The following is a 23470-nucleotide window of genomic DNA, read 5'->3' as shown; positions in this document are numbered from 1 at the left end:
TAAAGAAATTTCAATCCTATTCATTAGACAGTACAAACACTTCCAAAATAGCATTATAATGTACCATAAAATACAACCGTTTCGAAGATCGTTTCATCATAATAAGATTGTTAAAAAAACATTTCCAACAGAGATTTACAAAATTATCGTATAACTACAGTTCACCACAACCCTTCCTTCACACTGGTTCATGGACTAATGTGTTTACTAACCTCGATACACTCCTGAAGACTTTAGTTGTTGAAACACAATGATAACATCACCATATCACACACACACACACGTTTAGGATTCAACTACCTTCTGTTACCCGCGGGTTGTATAAGGTAGATCTCGTCACATTAACTACAGGGTCGAGTTTCCACCGATTCAATGAGGAAATGAAACACTGACTGAACCATCACGGTTATCCAAGACTATTTTTTTTTCCAGAATACCACCAAAATTCTTAACAATGAATTTTAATTTAATATCTAAAGCCATTTCTTCAAATTCATCCACGCAGCTCAAAGATCCGTATTCGTTTTTGCTTCACTGATGGTTTTAACTTCCGAAGCGCTCACTCACTGTCCCGTCTGAGCTTCGAATCAGTATTGTTTATATTTTCGAGACTGAGGCAAAAACTACTTATATTTTCTAAACAACAGATTCACTGACTGTAAAGTGTTTTAAACTGTGACAATTAATTACGTTTTATTTATTTGTGTTTACTTTTATTTCCTCACTATAAAAACAAAATTAATTATCATATATTTTACCTCTATTAATGAGTTTTTCTCTTGACGTTTTCATTACTGTTTATGTGTTTCGAGTCATATATTTTTTCCCGTAATGTTATATAGTTTTTATGTCGTTTACAGCAAATTTTGAGTCGTTTTCGTCGTATTTATTATATTTATTCTTTGAGTAAGTTGATCCTGTCTACGTGTTGAGAAGGGCGAGATGATGACGACTGAGACGAAGATTAAGGCCTACGATGACGATTAAGACGACGACCATGATAACGACCGAAACGAAGACGATGACTACAATAACAATGACGATGAAGGGGGGAATATTTTTTTTTTTTTTTTCACGTCAGTTTCACACGTCGACATCTTTATGCAAAATTGAAGATATTTTCTCACAATTATGTATCTCTTATTAACCAAGCACCTAAAAGCTTCATTAAGGGTAGAGACTATCTGTCTGTATGTCTGTCTGTCTGTTTGTCTGTGTGTCTGTCTGTCTGTAACTCCGTCCATCTGTTAATCCATCGGGTCATTCGTCTCATACAAAATCATTATTCGGGAAAAAATATCCAACTTCGACGTATAAAACTGCATTAGTTTATATCCATCCTCATATAACTTTCCCACATTTCCAAAGTTTTAATATATTTCTACTTTTCTTATTAGTTCTTCATAGTTTTTTAAGATTGATGTTTTGTTGAGATTTTGGCAGGATTAAAAAAATAAATACTTGATGTAGGTTTAAAAAAAAAGTTTTATTATATAGTCATTGACCTAAGATGACCTGATTACAGCTTCATGTAACTGTTTTTTTATCCACTAGTCTTTGTATCTGTGGGTCTTACTGAATCCCAAACCGGAAACTGAATCCAATCACGCCTAACTTAATCTCTCCCTAGTGTAACCTTACTATCCAAACCTATCTATCCTTTGCAAAAACTTATTTAACCTAACTTACCTATCCAATTTCTAGTTTAACCTTGCCTATGCTAACCTAATCTAACCTAACCCTTAGCGTAACCTAACTTAACTTAACCTAACCTCACCTATCCTATGCTTAACTTTATTTAACCTTACCTAATCTATCCTTAGCTTAACCATACTTAACCAAATCTAACCTCTTCCTAGCTTAGCAATATATATAACTTAACCTAACCTACCACCAGCTTAACTTAATCTACTTCTAACCAAACTTAACCCATCCCTAGTCTAACATACCCTAAACCTATTGCAGTCCTAACCTAACCTAACCCAACTCAGTCCCCCAGAAAATGGACAATTCTGGAGAAGAAAAATCCACACCTCGGTAATATTGTGATTTTCATTAACCTCTTGAGTACGATGTTATCATTCTTGAGTACATTGAATTAACTGATTGGGTAAGATTTTTTCTAATCCTTTGAGTACGATGATCACCCCGATAAGTCACGGTATTTCAGAAATTAAGTTATCGTACTCATGGGGTTAAGTACAGGTTGTATTACTCTCAAGTCCTAATAGAGCCACATCTCTATTACCCTAACATTAGAACATGCCCATTAAGAACCGGCTCTTATACTGATGATTCGGTAAGGACTGGGGTCATTATTAATTAGATATCCCTTTAACCAATCCTCATTTGATTAACACACTATTGGGGTCACCAGATTATCAGTACGTAAAGGTGGACATCAAATAACGTTTATCAATGTATAAAAAGTTATCATACATTTTTTCCTGACAATAACACTAATGATTATGATTATTCGCTCTAATAGTAATCTATAAGTCATATAAAAACTATATAATAAACAAGTAAAATATATGTGGTAATACTTTTAAAACAATAAAAAGTGAAATAGCTATGCAGAATATTATTGAAATGTTTGAAAATATGAAGTTATTGGTGATAAAATAGAACAAAGAAATATATAGTGTATTGTGTTGGCATTATATACGAATGTGAGCCTGAATGTGATAAGTTGAATTAGTTGTAGGAAAAATGTATGTGTTTAACCGAGTGTTTTAGACACTGAGTTCTTGATAATCCAGCTATGGATATCTGGGAACACAAGACATTGATGTTTAGGTTAAGTTTGGCTAGGTTAGGTTAGGTTATGTTTGGTTAGGTTAGGTTAGGTTATGTTTGGTTAGGTTAGGTTAGGTTAGGCTAGGTTAGGTTAGGTTAGAAACGAAAGAATAAAATGTCATGTCAATCTCCACCAGCCCGGAATACTAGGGGAAAAACATAACGTCAGTGTGTGTAAGCTCCCGATTTGGGTCTGGGAATTAAAAATAAAAATTTCACTCGTAAAAATATACAAAAAAAAAATGTTTGGTAGCAGTGCATACATTTTGCCACATTCTGATCCAGCTGACTCGGGCGTTGCGTTTCTGCCACATATTCCTCTATTTTTACGCAACAGTGGCAGTAAAAAAAGTATTGAGATAATATTTATGTCCGACACTCGCTGGCTATTGTTGTTACAGTTACGGCCAAAAAAAAAAAGTAATTATTCTCACAATGCCTTTTTTTCAGTTGGGTCCACCATCTCTATGTATAGTAATCCTGACTGATTGACTGACATATATATATATTCGTTGACTGACTGAATGACTGACAAAGAGATTGTTTTATTGATTAATGGTGCTGCGTATAGACAAGCGTGGGTGAATTGCTGCCAGGCATATGATTACATCTGTTATAATATTCGCTATTTGGTTTATGAATGCATAGATATTTGATGAGAGAGAATGATAAATTGTACAACACTGATGGTTTTTTGTATATGGTTTATTATTGTAGTTGTTGATGATAAATTGTATTCATTAAACAGTACGATATCTTCAAGCTTTAATTTCGTTAACCTATTTACAGCAATTAGTGAGATAGTGAATATCCGACTTGAGATTACCAGTTACCTTGCATCTAACTCTTGCTCACCACTCTCTCTCTCTCTCTCTCTCTCTCTCTCTCTCTCTCTCTCTCTCTCTCTTTTCAGTTTAGTCTCTATTTATCTTTCATTCAAAATACAGAAAAAAATCAGTCCTCACAAGCTTTCGGTATTTTTTAAGTAATAATACTGGAAAATGAGGAACCTTGTGATAAGAAAAAAACTTGACTGTGGATAAAAGGTTCGCTATGAGTGTCTCTTTGTGCTGCTGTTTTAATATAGGTGCTTCAACTGGCAGGGTTATTAAGCAATGTTTACTAGGTCTTAACTTCTGGTGCTTCAACTTGCAGGGCTATTAAGCAATGTCAAATATGTACGTACCTCTGTATTATAAAATATATATATATATGATTATACCATTTTTTTTCTCTTTACTTGAGAGAGAGATGTGAGGTGTTAAAAGTAGATGAATAAAAGCATATTAATAATTCATACAAAAGTTCTAGTCTGTCCATTTTTGTACAGGTGTTTGTGTTATAGCTTTTTCGTTTTCCAAAGACTCATGTAGTGAAAGATTTACAAACAGAACAAATATCTCCTAAAATAATAATAATAATAATAATAATAATAATAATAATAATAATAATAATAATAATAATAATATGAATGAAAATTTACATCCACTCATTACTGAAGCCCCACGCCAGTCAACAAGGGCGACCAAATATTAATTACGGCTGCATTTAGCGCGGGATTACTCGTGCGCCCGGCAGGGTCACGACAGCGGAGTGAAGGAGGAAAAAGTCTCTCAGTGGATCAGACAGTCATTCAGGAAACGCAACTCCAAAGTGCTTATCATCAAGAATTATTAGTGAAATTGGGACGTAAAGATCAATTCACCATTAAAATACATCAGGATGACTGAAAAACTATGAAAAGTGGGTGAGTGAATGAGTGAGTGAGTGAGTGAATTAGTTTAGTATACGGTCCAGATAAAATCGAAAGGGTCGAGGGGGTATAAACTTGATGTGTGGAACAGTGTGATATGTGACGCTGTTGTGATCACTGCTGTCGGTCTTCTGTCAGTTCTCTCGTGCTTAATGAAATCTGATATTATTTGACGCAACACCTGACAGTCACCAAGTATTTCAACCTTGACTGGGTGACGCGAAAAAGTATATTTGAATGTAAATATGAAACAAAAAAATACAGACAGGTGGCGACTATAATACTATATACTAACTCTCCTAAATGTAATACAACCTTAAATATTTATCTACCTAAAATACAATACTTCCTTTGAATTTTATAGCTACTTTAAATGATATGGTTCCCTTAAATCTAATGTTAACTTAAAATACAACAAACACGTCTATCATGTCACTTCCCATACATACATCCCGTCAACTACCATACCTACATCACGTTACACCAGCTCAGGATATAAAGCGATGACGTCAGAGTTATATAAATGCCCAATTATATTTTTAAAGAGTGGTAGAGGGGTTCACTTTTTTCCTGGGCGGAAAAATAAAAACTAATATCAAACTTGAAAATTATGAACGAAGCTTAAAAAACAAATGACGTTCCTTTAAAGTTGTTATTAAAGTTGGTATTTAATTAAAGTGAGTTATTTAATTTAGGCAGGTGTTATAATTTAATTAAGGTATATTATGACAATTAAGGGAAATAATTACATTTAATTTCCTTAAGACATTTCAGGGGATGTCAAACACGCCTCAGTAAACAAGATGACACACACACACACACACACACACACACACACACATGCCAACTTCCCAGATTTGACACGACACGAATGCTAATGATAATAATAATAATAATAAGAAGAAGAAGAAGAAGAAGAAGAAGAAGAAGAAAGAAGAACAAGAACACCACCGCCACCAACAACAACAACAACAAAAACAACAAGAACAAAATATGCTCCCGTCAAAAAATAAAATAAAAAAGTCAAGAGTCGTCAATACTGCATGCGGGTGACGGCGGAGATTGAAGCTGCCTCAGACCCATTGTATGACGGGGGTGTGATAGGGAGGTATGCCAAGGTCTCCTGTCTAAGCTAGAGACGAGAATATATGATACGTGTCCAGGTGGGTCTGACAGGTGAACGGGGGATTGTTATCATAGGCACGACGTAAGGGTGTTGGATACTGTTGTAGGTGAAGAGATGTTTTGATGTTGTAAGTGGAATGAAGTTAGGATGTTGGATTAATGTTGGTGTGGTAGTTAATAATGAGGATATTACTATTGCTACTGCTGCTACTACTACTTTTTTAACGAGGCCTCCAGCCTCCCCCAATAGCCACATCTTCGACACTACTACTACTACTACTACTATTTTTTATGGCCTCCAGCCTCCTCTTATAACCATACCTTTTCTACCCTAGTTGTGTTAGTTAAGCCACAGAGAGACAGACAGACAAACAGAGAGTGAGACAGCCAGACAGACAGATAAAGGGTGATAAATACAGACAGATGGTGAGAAAGCCAGACAGAAAAATACACAGACAGACAGACAGACAGACAGACAGACAGACAGACAGACAGACAGACAGACAGACTAAAAGAAACATCCTCTATCCTACGTGCACGACTATACAGAAAAACTGGAGAAAGCTTTCAGAATTTATACAGCAATGTGGTGTGTATGGACGAGTGTTGGAACCTGTTGAGAATTGTGAGGGATACTAAGGCAGATTATGGGTGTGACTTAAGTGGAGTTGTATGAGGTAAAGGTTGTGCTGTGTTATGAGTGCTGTAATATATTCAGTCAGGTGTTGTTAACGTGAAGTGAAATGTACAATGTGAGAGCTAGATATTGATAGGGTGCTTTTATACACATACACAGCGAAACACATAGACATAGATACACACAGACAGACAGACACACACACACACACACACACACACACACACACACACACACACACACACACACACACACACACACACACACACCAGCCAACATATCCTAACAATTAGATAACACACTCTCGACCTCCTCTCCAATACATATCACCTCCAGCTATCACTAGCTCCCACGGCTTGACACAACCACTCTCCCTGCTTACCTACCAGCCCCCCTTCCCACTGACTTAGTAGAAGAATTTGACGTAGCAAAACGCCTGGACAAACTAAAATTAAAACGCTCTACCACCCCCATTGACTTACCAATGAAACTATTCAAGGAGTTCTCCCCGGAGCTTGCTAAACCCCTCTGCTCCATCATCAATGCTTCTCTCAGTCAAGCCAGATGCCCAGCTGACTGGAAGACCTCTTATGTATCACCAGTGCCCAAGTCAACCAGCCCACAATCCTTAAATCAGCTACGACCTATTGCAATCACCCCAATACCCAGCCTAATCTGTGAAAGTTTTGTGTTTGACTGGGCTTATGCTGATATTGCAGGAGTCGTAGACCCTCAGCAATTTGGCAACATGAAAACTTCCTCCACCACTCACTGTCTTGTCAGCTTTCTCGATTACATATACCGCCATCTCGAGAAACGAAAAACGTCTGTAGCTGTCGCCTTCATTGATTTCACTAAAGCGTTCGACCTAGTCGACCACAATATAATCATAAACAAAGCTATTGACCTCGGGCTTCGGAGAAGTCTCATACCATGGCTTACAGACTTCCTCAGTGACCGACGCCAAGCTGTACGCTTCCGAGGGGCTGTCTCCACCTTTCAGTCACTCACCTGTGGCGTCCCCCAAGGCACCAAGATGGGACCACTCTGCTTCCTTATGCTCATCAATGATGCCCTAAGAGAAACCCCTGCTCGCTGGAAATATGTCGACGACTCCACCATTGGGATCAGCGTCAACAATTCTGCTCCCAACTATACCGCCCTTCAGGATTTATTGACAGTCTCCAAAACTGGGCCACCAACAACCATGTCACCATCAACCATACCAAGACCATGGTTATGCACATCAACCTCTCCTCCGACATTGTCCCACCTCCCTCCATTACCCTAGGTCCGAACACACTCCAGGTTGTAGATTCCACGAAGCTCCTCGGCGTCACCATAGACAACAAACTAAATTGGAAACCACACGTCAGTGAAGTTGTCAAATCCTCCAGTTTCCGTCTCCACCTCCTCCGCCGACTCAAGTCCCTCGGAGTTCCCGCACACGAGCTCCTCAGTGTATACACAACATTCATACTTCCCAAGCTCACCTATGCCTCCCCCACCTGGTCTTCCTCCCTAAATGCCACACAACGTAAGCACCTAGAAAAAGTGCAAAAGAGGGCATGCAAGATTATTCTCTCCCCTTCCTACTCCACATATCAAGAAGCGCTCAACACACTGACCCTTTCGACTCTCACTGACCATCACCACGGCCTCATCTGCAAATTTGGTAGGAAGCTTCTACACCATCCCCGACACCGGCCCCTACTACCACCTGAGATCCCCTGTCCGAGAATTGCTGTTCGACACCACAACCGCATCCAGCCCATACGTGCACGAACTGATCGCTATAAGAACAGCCCAGTCCCAACCATTGTAAAAATTATCAATAACTTGTAATAGACCAGTGTATTCACTCCCAGTGAATACTACTTCTTGCACTGTCACTATGTTGAAATGCACTGTAGTTTGAGCTTTTCCCCATCTAGTTATTATATATCTTATTTGTATCACTTATGTTACTTGTATATTATTTATAATTCGAAACCCATTCCCCAAATATAACAACTGTATATTTTCAGCCTTCTGGCACCAGCTCTTTCAATAAACCGTTAATTATTATTATTATTATTATTATTATTTATTTCCCCCTCTCACTCCCTCCCGTGGACAGCTCAACTCTGAGGTCCTTATGGGCATGTCACGGCTCACAAGATTACACTCTAGCTTATCTTGTTTGAAGGGGATTAATATTTACTGTGAGTCTGTCGGCTGTTATTGTTGTTACTATCGTGTGTGTGTGTGTGTGTGTGTGTGTGTGTGTGTGTGTGTGTGTGTGTGTGTGTGTGTGTGAAGTATAAATTATATCAAAATCAATTTACACAATATTGCTCCATGGCTTTCCTATTCACATTCCATTATAATAACACACTAAACTTTCATCAGATATAACATGAATTAACTGTAAATGCATTAATGGCCCGACGTGTTCCTAATGTACTATATTTATCCTAGATATACCAAAACAATAACTAGAATTTTAAATCATTATTGTTTTTCATTATTTTTCATTATTATATCAGAAGTTAATACGTATTATGTTTTTTTATTTAAGGGTGATGTTACAGATATACAACGAAGGTAAGGTGAGGTAAGGGAGAGGAGGTGGTCGCCAACCCTCAGGACATGGAGATGGTCACCTTCTCTGGCTCCCCTTTCTTAAGGTTCATATCACGTGATGCTGACAACTGTATAACTTATCATATATTATCCTTCAGTATAAAGTATCGTCGGTTAGTCAGTATACATCACTAGACAGTATCCTTCACCATCCAGTATCCTTCACCAGACAGTATCCTTCACCAGTCAGTATCCTTCACCAGACAGTATCCTTCACCAGTCAGTATCCTTCACCAGTCAGTATCCTTCACCAGTCAGTATACATCACTAGACAGTATCCTTCACCAGTCAGTATCCTTCACCAGACAGTATCCTTCACCAGTCAGTATCCTTCACCAGACAGTATCCTTCACCAGTCAGTATCCTTCACCAGTCAGTATCCTTCACCAGTCAGTATCCTTCACCAGACCGTATCCTTCACCAGACAGTATCCTTCACCACCAGTACCCTTCACCAGACAGGATCCTTCACCATACAGTATCCTTCACCAGTCAGTATCCTTCACCATACAGTATCCTTCACCATGATATCCTTCACCAGACACCATCCTGCAGGTGCTGGTATAAGCAAGGTGTGTCAGAGGGCGTGGGTCTCCCTCACATCAAGTAATAGATTCATCAGTGTTTGACGCGCCTCATCTATATGCAAAATCGTATCCGTTCTCATGACGTCATACTCCTGCGTTCTGGTAATCAAGTTCGTCCTCTCGTCTACGTGTGTGTGTGTGTGTGTGTGTGTGTGTGTGTGTGTGTGTGTGTGTGTGTGTAAGCCCCCGTTCGTGATAGGGGTACAGTATACATTATGAGATACAGAATAGGTTACTATGAGGTATAATGAATGGTGCTTTGAAGGTACATTGTATGTAATTATGGAGTGCAAAGTTAGTAGCAGTAGTAGTAGTAGTAGTAGTAGTAGTAGTGTGATAGTAGTAGTGATGATGATAATGCAATGGTACTGGAGGTAGTGGTGATGTGTGATAGTAGTACTGGTGGTAGTGATGCATAACAAGGTGGTATTAGTGATGTTTGGATAGTAGTAGTGGTGGAAGTAATGGTGATAATAGTGATGATAATGCAATGGTATCGAGGTAGTGGTGTTTTTGTGATAGTAGTAGTGGTGGTAGTGATGTGTGAGATAGTAATACTGGTGGTATTGATGTGTGATAGTAGTAGTGGTGATAATGTGTGATAATAGTAGTGATGATGATAGTACAATGGTAGGAGGTAGTGATGATGTGTGATAGTAGTAGTGGTGGTAATGTGTGATAGTATTAGTGGTGGTAATATGATAGTAGTAGTGGTAGTAGTGATGTGTGTGATAGTAGTACTGGTGGTAGTGATGTGATAGTAGTAGTGGTGGGTAATGTGTGACGGTAGTAGTGGATAGCGATATTCGACAGTGGTGATGGTGATAATTGTGGTGGTGTTGGTGATATGTAATAGTAGTTACATGTGTGGTAGTGGTGATGGTAGTAATGTGTGTGTGGTAGTGATGACGGTGGTGTTATATGTAGTGATGATGGATGGTGTTATATGTAGTGAAGATTAGACAATAAAATAAATAAACAGCTCAATGCTAAAAAAATATACTTTGCTGTACCGTTATAGTGAAAAAACATGGTGGAACTTAGCATACTGTTAAGTAACTATTGATGGAAGAAGAAGTTTTGGGGACTGAACAGTGAGACAATGTGGATTCCCGGAGGTAAGGGGTCCCACCGTGGCCTAGTGGGAATGAGCTGCCCTGAGGGCGGCGTCTCTGCTAGTCCCACATAGTTAAAGCTACCTCCCGAAAAATTGGGAATGCTGTACAGTGATGCCGTAGCTACTTCACCTGAGCAGTTGCTCCAAATATATATGCGGGATTCATTCGTCCTAATCCTGGAGTACTGGTCTCATATCTGGGGTGGCCTTCTTCTGTCCAACTATTAGATAGGGTGGAATCATAGGCATTTCTGTCTTATTAACTTTCCCTCCTTTAGTCGACCATCTCTCTTCCCTTTCTTCACCGCAATGTATCTTCACTTCTCTTTTTACAGGTAATTCTTTAACGGGCAATGTTCGGTGAATTTGGCATCCTGTGTACTGCCGGTATGCCGTGGCTCGTAACACTGTTCCTGCCTGCGGTGCCCACCGTTTCTCTGTGGATGTCGGTCACCCGAGAATAACTCCGTTATAGTAATTCTCCTTTTCCTCACACACAGCCAAACTGTGGAATGCTCTGCCTTCTTCTGTGTTTCCATACTTATACAATCTGTCCTTAACGGTGCTGGTTTTTCGGCATCTTTCGCGTGTAGAAGAACACAGTATAACCCTTTCTTCTCTATTTTCAATTTCTTCTGTTCTTTTTCGCCCCAGGCCCCTGGGTTGTGGGTCGTTTGACCTGTGCCTGGGGTGGGCTAATTCCGGTAAAAAAATATATATACATATTCTATTTGACTAACACCAAAAGATTTTATCTGCCACCAGAAAGCGAATCAAAATATATGGATCGAATTACATCTTTTTCAATCAAAAATTTCTTCTGGCGCTTGTGGAGTAAACTGTATTATCCGTCCCGAAGTAGAGGGTGTTCGAATGGTAGTTTAGGGCGAAACGTAGTACTGACTTAACATTTGCTTGCCCATTGTGAAGTCAAATGTATTATCGGGCATCTCATGCATCGGGGCCGCTGTAGATAAACTTTCTGAACTCAAGGTATCCTAATTCTTTCCGGGCGTTAATATAGACCCAGTTTTTGCTTCCAACATTTTTGTGAAATATAAAATTTGCTGCACCGCTGTCGATGTGATATAGAGTGGGCCTGACCAAGGCGTCTGATGTGTGAGCTTTAAAACGTATTGGAAAGATTTGTATAACAGGTGGGACTTTCTTGAGGACCTTGGGAGTAGGTGAAATATAAGCAAGGTTGAAATTTTTCCGTGTTGAAGGTTTGGAGGACACGGGCATGACTGAGTGGTTTGGTTGCCCAAGATTATATTGTTATACTCTTTTGATTTCTTCCTCATTTCCGGGGAAAGACAGATATTCTAGAGAAAAAATTATCTCATCATTAAGTTTGGATCTTTTGTCTGCATAATTCTCTGAACTCCATTCGGCTTTACAATACCACCCCACAAATCAACCAAACATTTTGTAGTACACCTTGATATTGGAGTAGGTCTAGTCCTTAGCCTTCTTGTACGACACACATGAAAAATTTTTGTCGATCCTGAATCCACACATACAAGGTGCACATGGCTTGTCATTGATCTCAGCGTCAACTGTTTAGACTGGCGAAGCGATACACCTCATCTTGGAAACGTCAGGCCACTATGATACACGTGCGGTCGGGTTCAAGAAGAGGGTCAGAACACCATCATTAGATAAGAGGGGCGAAGGCTTTCCTTCGACTTCAGAAGCACTTTTCCTCTGGTACTTTTACCTCTTACTATTCTGCTCCTGTAGAGGAGGGACTTCTTTGAACGTAACTTTCGATTCAACTTTCTTACCCATTATATATTTTAGGGTTATACGGTATAAGATTATACTTGTCAATATGACCAAAGATGCTGACCTGAATCTTTAAATATAAATGTAGGAAGAGGTCATTAAGGGAAGGAGATGATAATGCAAATGGTACTGGAGGTAGTGGTGATGTGATAGTAGTACTGGTGGTAATGGGTGATAGTAGTAGTGATGACAGATAATGCAAATGGTATTGGAGTGTAGTGATGTGATAGTAGTAGTGATGATAATGCAATGGTACTGGAGGTAGTGGTAATGTGATAGTAGTGATGATGACAATGCAATGGTACTGGAGGTAGTGATGATGTGTGATAGTAGTAGTGATGAGCAATGCAATGGTACTGGAGGTAGTGGTACGTGTGATAGTAGTAGTGATGACGACAATGCAATGGTACTGAGGTAGGTGGTGATGTGTGATAGTAGTAGTGATGATAATGCAATGGTACTGGAGGTAGTGGTGATGTGTGATAGTAGTACTGGTGGTAATGGGTGATAGTAGTAGTGATGATGATAATGCAATGGTATTGGAGGTAGGGGTGATGTGTGATAGTAGTAGTGATGATAATGCAATGGTACTGGAGGTAGTGGTAATGTGTGATAGTAGTAGTGATGATGACAATGCAATGGTACTGGAGGTAGTGGTGATGTGTGATAGTAGTAGTGATGATAATGCAATGGTACTGGAGGTAGTGGTAATGTGTGATAGTAGTAGTGATGATGACAATGCAATGGTACTGGAGGTAGTGGTGATGTGTGATAGTAGTAGTGATGATAATGCAATGGTACTGGAGGTAGTGGTGATGTGTGATAGTAGTACTGGTGGTAATGGGTGATAGTAGTAGGGATGATGATATTGCAATGGTACTGGAGGTAGTGGTGATGTGTGATAGTAGCAGTGATGATGATTATGCAATGGTACTGGAGGGAGTGGTGATAAGTGATAGTAGTAGTGGTGGTAGAGATGTGTGATAGTAGTAGTGGTGGTAGTGATGTGTGATAGTAGTAGTGGTGGTAGAGATGTGTGATAGTAGTAGTGGTGGTAGTGATGTGTGATAGTAGTAGTGATGATGATAATGCAATGGTACTGGAGGTAGTGGTGATGTGTGATAGTAGTAGTGATGATGACAATGCAATGGTACTGGAGGTAGTGGTGATGTGTGATAGTAGTAGTGGTGGTAGTGATGTGTGATAGTAGTACTGGTGGTAGTGAAGTGTCATAGTATTAATGGTGGTAATGTGTGATAGTAGTAGTGGTGGTAGTGATATGTGATAGTAGTAGTGGTGGTTGTGATGTGTGATAGTAGTAGTGGTGGTAATGTGTGACAGTAGTGGTGCTGATAGCGATATCTGACAGTGGTGATGGTGATAATTGTGGTGGTGTTGGTGATATGTAATAGTAGTTACATGTGTGGTAGTGATGATGGTAGTAATGTGTGTGGTAGTGATGATGGATGGTGTTATATGTAGTGATGATGGATGGTGTTATATGTAATGATGATGGGTGGTGTTATATGTAGTGATGATTAGACAATAAAATAATAACAGTTTAATGCTAAAAAAATATACTTTGCTGTACCGTTGGAGTGATAAACATGGTGAAACTTACATACACCGTTAATTATCTATTGATGGAAGAAGAAATTTTGGGGACTGAACAGTGAGACAATGTGGAGCCTCCCGGAGGGTGGCGTCCTACCGTAGCCTAGCGAATGAGACGCCCGGAGGGCGGCGTTTGTGCTAGTCCTTAATATAGTTAAAGCTGCCTCCCGAAAGTTGGGAATGCTGTACAGATGTCGTAGCTACTTCACTCCTGAGCAGTTGCTCCAAGTATATAACGGATTCATTCGTCCTAACTTGGAGTACTGCTCTCATATCTGGGGTGGCTCTTCTTCTGTCCAACTATTAGATAGGGTGGAATCAAAGGCATTTCGTCTTATTAACTCTCCTCCTTTAGTTGACCATCTCTTTTCCCTTTCTCTTCGCCGCAATGTTGCTTCACTCTCTCTCTTTTACAGGTACTTTAACGGGCAATGTTCGGTGAATTTGGCATCCTGTGTACCGTCGGCTAGGCCGTGGGCTCGTAACACACGTCTTGCCCGCGGTGCCCACCGTTTCTCTGTGGATGTCGGTCACCCGAGAATAACTCGTTATAGTACCTCCTTCTTTCCTCACACAGCCAAACTGTAGAATGTTCTGCCTTCTTCTGTGTTTCCATACTTATACAATCTGTCTCACTATAAAAAGCTGGTAGCTTCACTCCTCTAGTGTTCACAACCTCTGGTGGGATGGGACCAAGTGTAAGATGTTTCTACGCCAGGCTCGTGGAGGTGATCTCCGAACAGAAGCAGCAGCCCAGAAGTTATGTTACAGCCTGGATGAGATGTCGACTGTCTTTCTCTCTCCTTCGGTCGGCTTTGCTCTGCCTCAGGGGAACGAGAGATTCTGCCCCAATGCTGACAACAGCTGCAGATATTGACTATGAGGCAACAGTCACTGAATGCCGCTTAGATCTGTGGCTCAACTAATTCAACATAGCTGGGATAGCTACTCTTGTATTAGGATATTTAATATTAAGGTAATAAAATGGCGGCGAAGGTGTGGCTATTGGGGGAGGCTGGAGGCCATTTAAAAAAAAAAGTAATCGTAGTAGTAGTAGTAGTAATAGTATCGTTATCATCATCATTATCACTGTCTCAAAAGAAAGACAAACTCAAAGAAAAAAAATCAAGAATCTGGCGAAGGTTAGAAGTATTGGAGAAATGGCAAGAGAAAGGTGACACACGACCCAGAGAGCGAGGAAGGAGGTGTAAGAAGAGGAGTAACGATGACACAAGCGAAAAGGGAGGAAGAGGAAAGAGGAAGAGAGAGAAAATAAGATGGAGATTTCTGTTATTAGAGAAGATGATGATGAAGGTGAAAGTGATAAAAATGGAAACAAGAAGGAAGAAGAGGAATGATGATGACAAGGATGGAAGGAAGGAATGGATGTGGGAAAAGTGAGAATTGAATTATACTGAGACTCGACCTTAAGGCACAGATTGAGTATTCTATTTTGTTACGACTCTCCAGACATACAGGAGCCAACTATACACACAAACCAACTATACACTTTACACTATACACAATACACACACCATGGCGCTACATCTGGTACCCACACAACTAATACTTGCTCAAGGACGAGAGTTAATTTGGCCAATAAGGTTAAAAGTGCTTGTTCATCCTCACCATTAACATGATATCCTCACCACGTCGCTATTACAACACACACACACACACACACACTCCTTAAAGAGATAAACAAACACAGATGGAAATGTTGTGGAGAATGAAAACTCAAAAGGGTCCCCAGTTGTAATCGGCCCCACCTAACTACAAGGTTTAGGCCCCTTTTTTAATATTCCATAGTCCTAATAGACCCCAATTTTATTAGCCCCTATTGTAATGTAATCTGAACCTATAGAATTGGTAATGGATGTTCTAATGGGCCCAGATTATAATGGCCAAACAGATTTTAAAATAGGTCCCATTTTTAGGAACTGAGACCCATTCAACCAGTTACCCCATGAAAGAAGGAAGAGGGAAATAAATCGAAGCTGTGACCCTCTACCTCCTCCTCCTCCTCCTCCTCTTCCCTCTTTCATCCCGCCTTCACGAGGTATAAGAGAAAGAGAACGATAAAGATTGAAAGAAGAGTAAAAAAGATGAAAGGGAAGATTCTTGAGTATTTACGTATCCTTGTTTTTGTCAGCCAAGATTTATAACAAGTTAACCGGGACATATGTTTCCCTTAATGCCACTCTAGCACTCTCAAAGGACCTGGATTTTGTCTTGTAACCTCCTTCGGTATGACATTTGTCTTCGCCTAAATTCCTGAAGGTGTTAAGGTCGCTCTACACTTCTTTGCCTCCCGAGCTTCTAACTAAACTTTATCTGATGGTTTTGGTCTGAGGAGATTTAATGCTGAACTTTCTCCTCTTGTTGTATCTAAAATCATTAAGAAGTTTAAAAGAGTTTATTTTATTCTTTAACGTGGCGTTTCTTAAGTCATATACCTCATATACTGAGGCACCGGTTCAATGCTGATTTGTTAATTAAGTGGCTGACTCACTCACTCACTCGCTCACTGAACGAGCCTAACAGATCTACTTAATACTTAATATGACCTTAGTAAATTAGAATTAAGGATATTGAGTAAAATTGAAGTACATTAACTGAACTTAACTAAATAGAGGTGTGCCGGCAGCCCTTTATTTGACTGTCACGAAGGAAAAGGGATTTCTATAACCCGGCTTCAGAATGTTTATGAAATTTAATATCTCTCTCTCTCTCTCTCTCTCTCTCTCTCTCTCTCTCTCTCTCTCTCTCTCTCTCTCTCTCTCTCTCTCTCTCTCTCTCTCTCTCTTCTCCCTCTCTTCTCCCCTTGTACAATTTTCTATACAAGAATGTCCCAGGGTGTCACTTAATAGCACAAGTTTCAGGGAGGTAAAGTGGTCTAGCAGTCTCACATTCGCGATATACTTACACCTGATGCCTCGACCCACAGCGGGACGCCCCTCACAAGTTTTCTACTGCACATTCTTGTTGACAGAGACTCCCCCAGCCCCCTGCCCCTGAAAACCACCTCCTTCTCCTCCTCCACCTTAACACTCTCTTACTCTCACCCCTACTCCCCCCCTCCTTACCTCCAGCTATCCGCCCTAACGCCTTACCACTACCCCACCCTCACCCCTGCCTCCCTCCTCCCCCTCCAGGTATGCCAAGGGACCCGCACCAACTTGGTCGCATCAAAGAGCCTGACAAAGGTGTCATCAACTAGAGAAAAGTTTTATCTGCTTAGTGAGAAATGGCTCATTTGCATAGTGAGATAGAGGCTCCGGAGGGCGCGCTGTTCGCCTGTTTATGACGCTGTCGGAAATTCGCGAATCATTACCGAGCGGGGAAAGTGTGGATTTACGACACTGCCGAAGCTGTAGGTAGGCGAGGATTTTTTTTCCTTCTGTCTCGATAATCTTGAGAGACACGAAGAGTTTCGTTGAGTAACACCTTTCGTTTCTTCAGTGAACATTTCAGATACATGTATGATTTTTTTCTCCTCTGATATTACGAAGAAGAAATCCAACTTTTTGTTTTTTGTCTCGATAATCCTGAGATAAAAGAAAGTCTCCCCGAGTCATATTTTTACTTTCTTGAGATAAAATGTCAGATACTTTCATACTTTTGTCCTTTTTTTTTAATGTTAGGTATTCCAGCTGTTTTTCTTTCCTCCTGATCATCTTGAAACAAAAGAAAAATCTTGCACGGTAACATTTCACTTTCTCGCAGGAAAATTTTGAACTCGTGTTATTTTTACCTTCCTTTTATTAATATTATTATTTTTTTTAATATTACAAATCTATTCCTATAAACCTAAGTTGTGTTTATGTTTGTTTATGAATCTGTGCCTTCCAGTTAACCTCCCAGATATCTCAACAAACACAGGACCTATAGACTTATTACGAAGGTCTTGCTCCAGGTTGTATGACTGATACGGGCGAGGGAGAAGCACGATTAACACGGTGTATGACTGGGGTGACTGACACGGGCGAGGGAGAGGCACGATTAACACGGTGTATGACTGGGGTGACTGACACGGGCGAGGGAGAGGCACGATTAACACGGTGTATGACTGGGGTGACTGACACGGACGAGGGAGAGGCACGATTAACACGGTGTATGACTGGGGTGACTGACACGGGCGAGGGAGAGGCACGATTAACACGGTGTATGACTGGAGTGACTGACACGGTTACCATCTGGAGGACGAGAACCTATCAGTCATAAATAATATCAACAACATTGTCTATACCTGGATTATGTACCGCAACCTTAGGAAGTAGTCTAAAGCATATGATAATTATATATATATATTTTTTTCATAATATATGGAAGTAATTAAACTATATATACCTTAAGATAGAATTTCTGAATCATATTTTTGTTTTTTCCAGTTTTCCTTTTCGGGGTATTGACAAATGTGGGGAAAATAGACGAAGTATCTGATTAGAGGAGAAACTACTCGAAGTCCTTCCTAGACACAACTCTTTTCAAATTTCATCCCGAGAAATGTATTCATTAAGAAGTTCAAGAGCCTTTCCGAGACGTTTCGCAGAGCACGAGTCTTTTTCAATACTCGTCGATTCTTGGAAATCCCAGTTACAAAATTTCCAAAAGCGATGATTTTTGAAGCAGCAAATAACGAGAGGACTTCCAACAGTGATTGTGACCCTCGGCCCTGGTGATTACCGCTTGATCTCTACCTCATCATAAATATCGTGTGTCTCCGTGTTGACGTGAACTGATCTGGGGGGGGGGGGTCTGAGATGAAGCTCTTGTGAAATAAGTGAAAGAAACACAAGGTAGAATTTTGTGGTACGTTGAAATATTTATGATTAACTCAAATTCGAATTCCGATCTGTCCATATAATAAAAAAAAAATAATAAAAATAATAATAATAATAATAATAATAATAATAATAATAATAATAATAATAATAATAATAATAATAATAATAATAACATATCTACCAGGTATCGAACATGCAGTCAACAGGAAGTCAATACAATAGTCTCCACACAACACCTACCCACAGTCACTCCTCCACCATAACTCAGCTTAAATTCCTCTCTTCGCCAACTATGATCAGAAACTATTCAACCAGTCATTAAGTCTCCTCCTTGATCAATCTCTGTGTATAAAGGTCACTCGGGTCACCTACTGCCGCTACACTCAGCTAAGGCGATCATGCTTCAGTAAATAACCTTTCATGAGAGTCAGTTTATGGTTTCAGGCAGTTGCTGAAATGCCCATGAACGAATTAGTGTTGTTTCCGTCTCACCTCCGTACCAGACTGCAGTGTATGTCAATAATTTTTCCATAATCGTATCCTGTTTTGCTATACATTACGAAAGATTTATTATAATACGCAAAACTACTCAAAATGTATTACTGTAATATATTATTTTATTTATTTGATCAACATATAATATTTTGATTATAAAAAAGTACTGTGTTAAGTTAGAGACACCAGATACTGCAGAAGTCTAGGATCAATAATAAATAAGTAAAAGTAGTTCTCATAACCATGACGACTGGTTTGGCCCACTGCAGGTCACCAGATATTAAACCTTTGGGAGGCAATGTGGCCGAGCTCTTCAATCGATCGCCTTCACTTCGCCCCCAACTAAATTCACGTACCCATTCCCAATTGGGTGGACTTGGGGTGCCTCGGGCTTGAGCTAGAGACGCATTTAGAGGACAGGAGGAGAACACGGTATCCACTCAGCCACTCCCTTAGTAAACGAGATATAAAAATTTAGATAATATAAAAAAAGGAAAACAAAATAATATTCGTCATTTATAAAATATGATGTCATCTCTGGAGTTTCAAAGCGGGCTGTAAAAGTAAAGTGAATTTGGGGAAACTTATTTATGTTTTACGAGGAAGGAGGAGCGGGGAGAGGAGAGGAGGGAGTGATGTAGAGAAGCAGGGGAGTAGAGTGAGGTAAAGAAGGAGGGATGTAGAGAAGCAGGGAGGAAAAGGGAGTGAAGGAGAAGAGGAGGGAAAGTGAGAAGTAAGATGGGAGAAAGGAGGAACGAATAGATGGCACAATGAAGGGGAGAATGAAGGAAAGAGGGAAGTAGGAAAGAAGGGAATGAGTCAAGGATTAAGGGAGGACAGAGAGAGAGAGAGAGAGAGAGAGAGAGAGATAACCCACTCTCCTCCCCTCTGTCTCTCTATGTCCATCACTCCCTCTCATCCTCATCCTCCTCCTCCTCCCTACTTCCACCATTCCCTCTCCTCCTCGTCCCCTCTTTTCTTCCATCTATCCTCCTCCTCCTCCTCTTCTCCTTCTCCCTTCCATCACTATAATCACGTTAGTTAGGATAAAGGGAGATTGTCACTCCCCCTATGTCTCTTTGATCGCCATGTTGTTTACGTCTCGTGTTTCAGGTCTGCGCATGTACTGTCTGTCTGTCTGTCTGTCTGTCTGTCTGTCTGTCTGCCTGTCTGTCTGTCTGTCTGTCTGTCTGTCTGTCATTCTTGTGTAGTTCCGGAACCTCTGATGATGATGATGTGGAGTCACCATACAAACCGACTATACTTGGACATGGTGGACAAGAAGTACGGTGTCAATACGTCTGGTACCTCAGTGACTGCGTTAAACACCCTCTTCTTGACCAATCAGCGGTGATCACGGTGAATACATTACTCTTCTTGACCAATCAGTGTCGAACAAGGTACTTACCGCGACCAATCACAATTACAATAGCGTGTGAGCGTGACCGTCAAAGTAAACAAACACTGCCCTGGTACCAAGGCCGTCATGGTTATAAAACTCTATACAGATCAGTGATTCTTGAGTGGATAATATTTGTGTATTGGCAAATATAATTAATTTACAGTGCATAATGAGGTGTTACACATATGACAAGTTAAGGAGAAATCTATTGAATTACGACACTTATACTACTACTACTACTACTACTACTACTACTACTAATAATAATAATAATAATAATAATAATAATAATAATAATAATAATAATAATAATAATAATGTCTATAACATCAATGGCAATATTAATAACTTATCCAATAACAATAACAATAACAATTCAGCTCTTCAGGTCAATACCATATATAATAAATTACCAGATACATGACAGTTCAGGGCATAATCCTTTGAGCCGCGTAATGCCTCTTCATGTTAGAGTAATTTGCATATGACGGTGAACCCAATAGAGTGAACGAATAAAACCTAACTGGACTGACATTTAAATTAGGTTTTCATGAAAGGAATATGATATTAGAGAGATCTTTAATATTAGGGAAAGGCAATTTCATCGCACACTAGATCCTGTTTTGGGAGGCCAAGTTTATTGACGTCCGTGTGTGTGTGTGTGTGTGTGTGTGTAAGTCTTTGTATACGTATATCAAAGCTTCTGCGTGTGTGAGCGTTTATTGGGGTATACATGTGTATGTATGTATGTACGCGTATGTGCATATAAGAAGGGAGATAATGCCATTGTTCAAACTCGTATAATATAACAAAGACACCGACCTAACACCACTCATATGGGGGAAAAAATAGATTTACATTGTTTCTGTTAATTTCTGTAACCTCATATAACTTCGTGTGTAAATAGAGGTGACATGTTTTGTGCGTAAGAAGAAAATCATCAGTACCACACTACACAGCGGTCAGTGGGTGTAACCGGCCTTACTTTACACTGACACAATACAAGAGTGCAGCTTGACACAGGCTTCAGCCCCCTCCTGTGTGTTTTTAAACTCTAACCAACAAACACTCAGGAAAAAATAAAACATTCCTAAAAAAAAAAAAATAACACTAGTTCCTTTGCCTGCCGGTAGAGTTTAAATAAAAAATGGCTGATTTGGGTATTTGAAGTCTGATCTCTGTTTTATTTCAAGAGTTTTTCCGAGGCTTGGGTAACACTAAGGGCAAAAATAATGACGTGTAACACGAGCTTAGAGAACAGTGTAGTGAAAAGGTTTATAGTGATGTGGTAGCTGTGTGGGAGTAGAAGCTTACTGCCTTAGCTTTGAGATATTAACAAATACCATAGAACTCGCTGTGGGCTGTGGGCTGTGGGCTGTGGACTGTGGGTTTTGTTTCCTTTACAGGTGGCGATAATTAAGATAATGTTGACAAATTATCAGGGGATTTTGGAGCTTATTCTCTTTTTGAATTAATGAAATAATACGTTGCAGTGACTATAATGTGTACGAAGGAGGTGTTTGGGTATATCCACCACAACAAAGGAACAAAAAGAGGATCAGTGCTTCCATTTGCTGTACCGTAGAGAGGAGGAGATCGTGTGAGTAGAGGGACGTCACAGTTTAACCACTACGAGTGTATGTGTGGCGTCCATAACCAAAGGCAAACATGAATGAAAGACTCACACACAACCAACATCCACTTCAAAATTAATAGGTTAGGATCCAATGACCCCAACCTCAGGACCCCAAGACCCTCACCCCAGGACCCCAAGACCCCCTCCCTAGGACCCCAAGACCCTCACCTCAGAACCCCAAGACCCTCACCCCAGGACCCCAAGACCCTCACCCCAGGACTCCAAACACCCACCCCAGGACCCCAAGACCCTCACCCCAGGACCTCAAGACCCTCACCCCAGGACCTCAAGACCCTCTTGGGACCCAAAGACCCTCACCCCAGGACCCCAAGAGGGACCCCAGGCCCCCACCCAGGACCCAAGACCCTCACCCCAGGACCCCAAGACCCTCACCCCAGGACCCCAAGACCCCCACCCCAGGACCCCCAAGACCCCCCACCCCAAGACCCCCACCCCAGGACCCCAAGACCCCCACCCCAAGACCCCCACCCCAAAAACCCTCTTACGTAAAACATCACCAGAAATGATCCCCCAAAATGTGAGCATCAGAATTAATTTTAATGTATTTTCTGTATAATTTATGTAACAAAGGAGCTGTTGTATAACCAGGCATTTCTTCATCTACAAGTAAAGCAATAATGTTAATGACGGTGACAATAAAAAAGATACTACTACTACTACTACTACTACTACTACTACTACTACTACTACTACTAATAATAATAATAATAATAATAATAATAATAATAATAATAATAATAATAATAATAATAATAATAAAAGACGAAGAGTAACAACAACAGCAACAATAATGACAAGAACGACAACATCGATAATAAAAACCACAACAACAACAACCACAACTACAACTACTCCAACAACAACAACAACAACAACAGCAGCGAACAACAGCAGCAACCACAACAACAACTACTACAACAACTACAACAAGAATAGTAACAACACAGGCACAAGTAAAGGCAGTAGAGAAACAAGTTTTAGGGGACGTATGACATGGGACGACTTTTAATATTGAGGGAAAACCAATTTCAATCCACAACACCCGTCCTCTTTGTCTCTGGGTACGAATTTATTGATAACTCTCT

The sequence above is a fragment of the Homarus americanus genome, unplaced genomic scaffold (assembly GCF_018991925.1).
Source record: "Homarus americanus isolate GMGI-L3 unplaced genomic scaffold, GMGI_Hamer_2.0 scaffold56910, whole genome shotgun sequence".
Taxonomy (NCBI): Eukaryota; Metazoa; Arthropoda; class Malacostraca; order Decapoda; family Nephropidae; genus Homarus; species Homarus americanus.
This window is presented reverse-complemented; position numbering follows the sequence as displayed.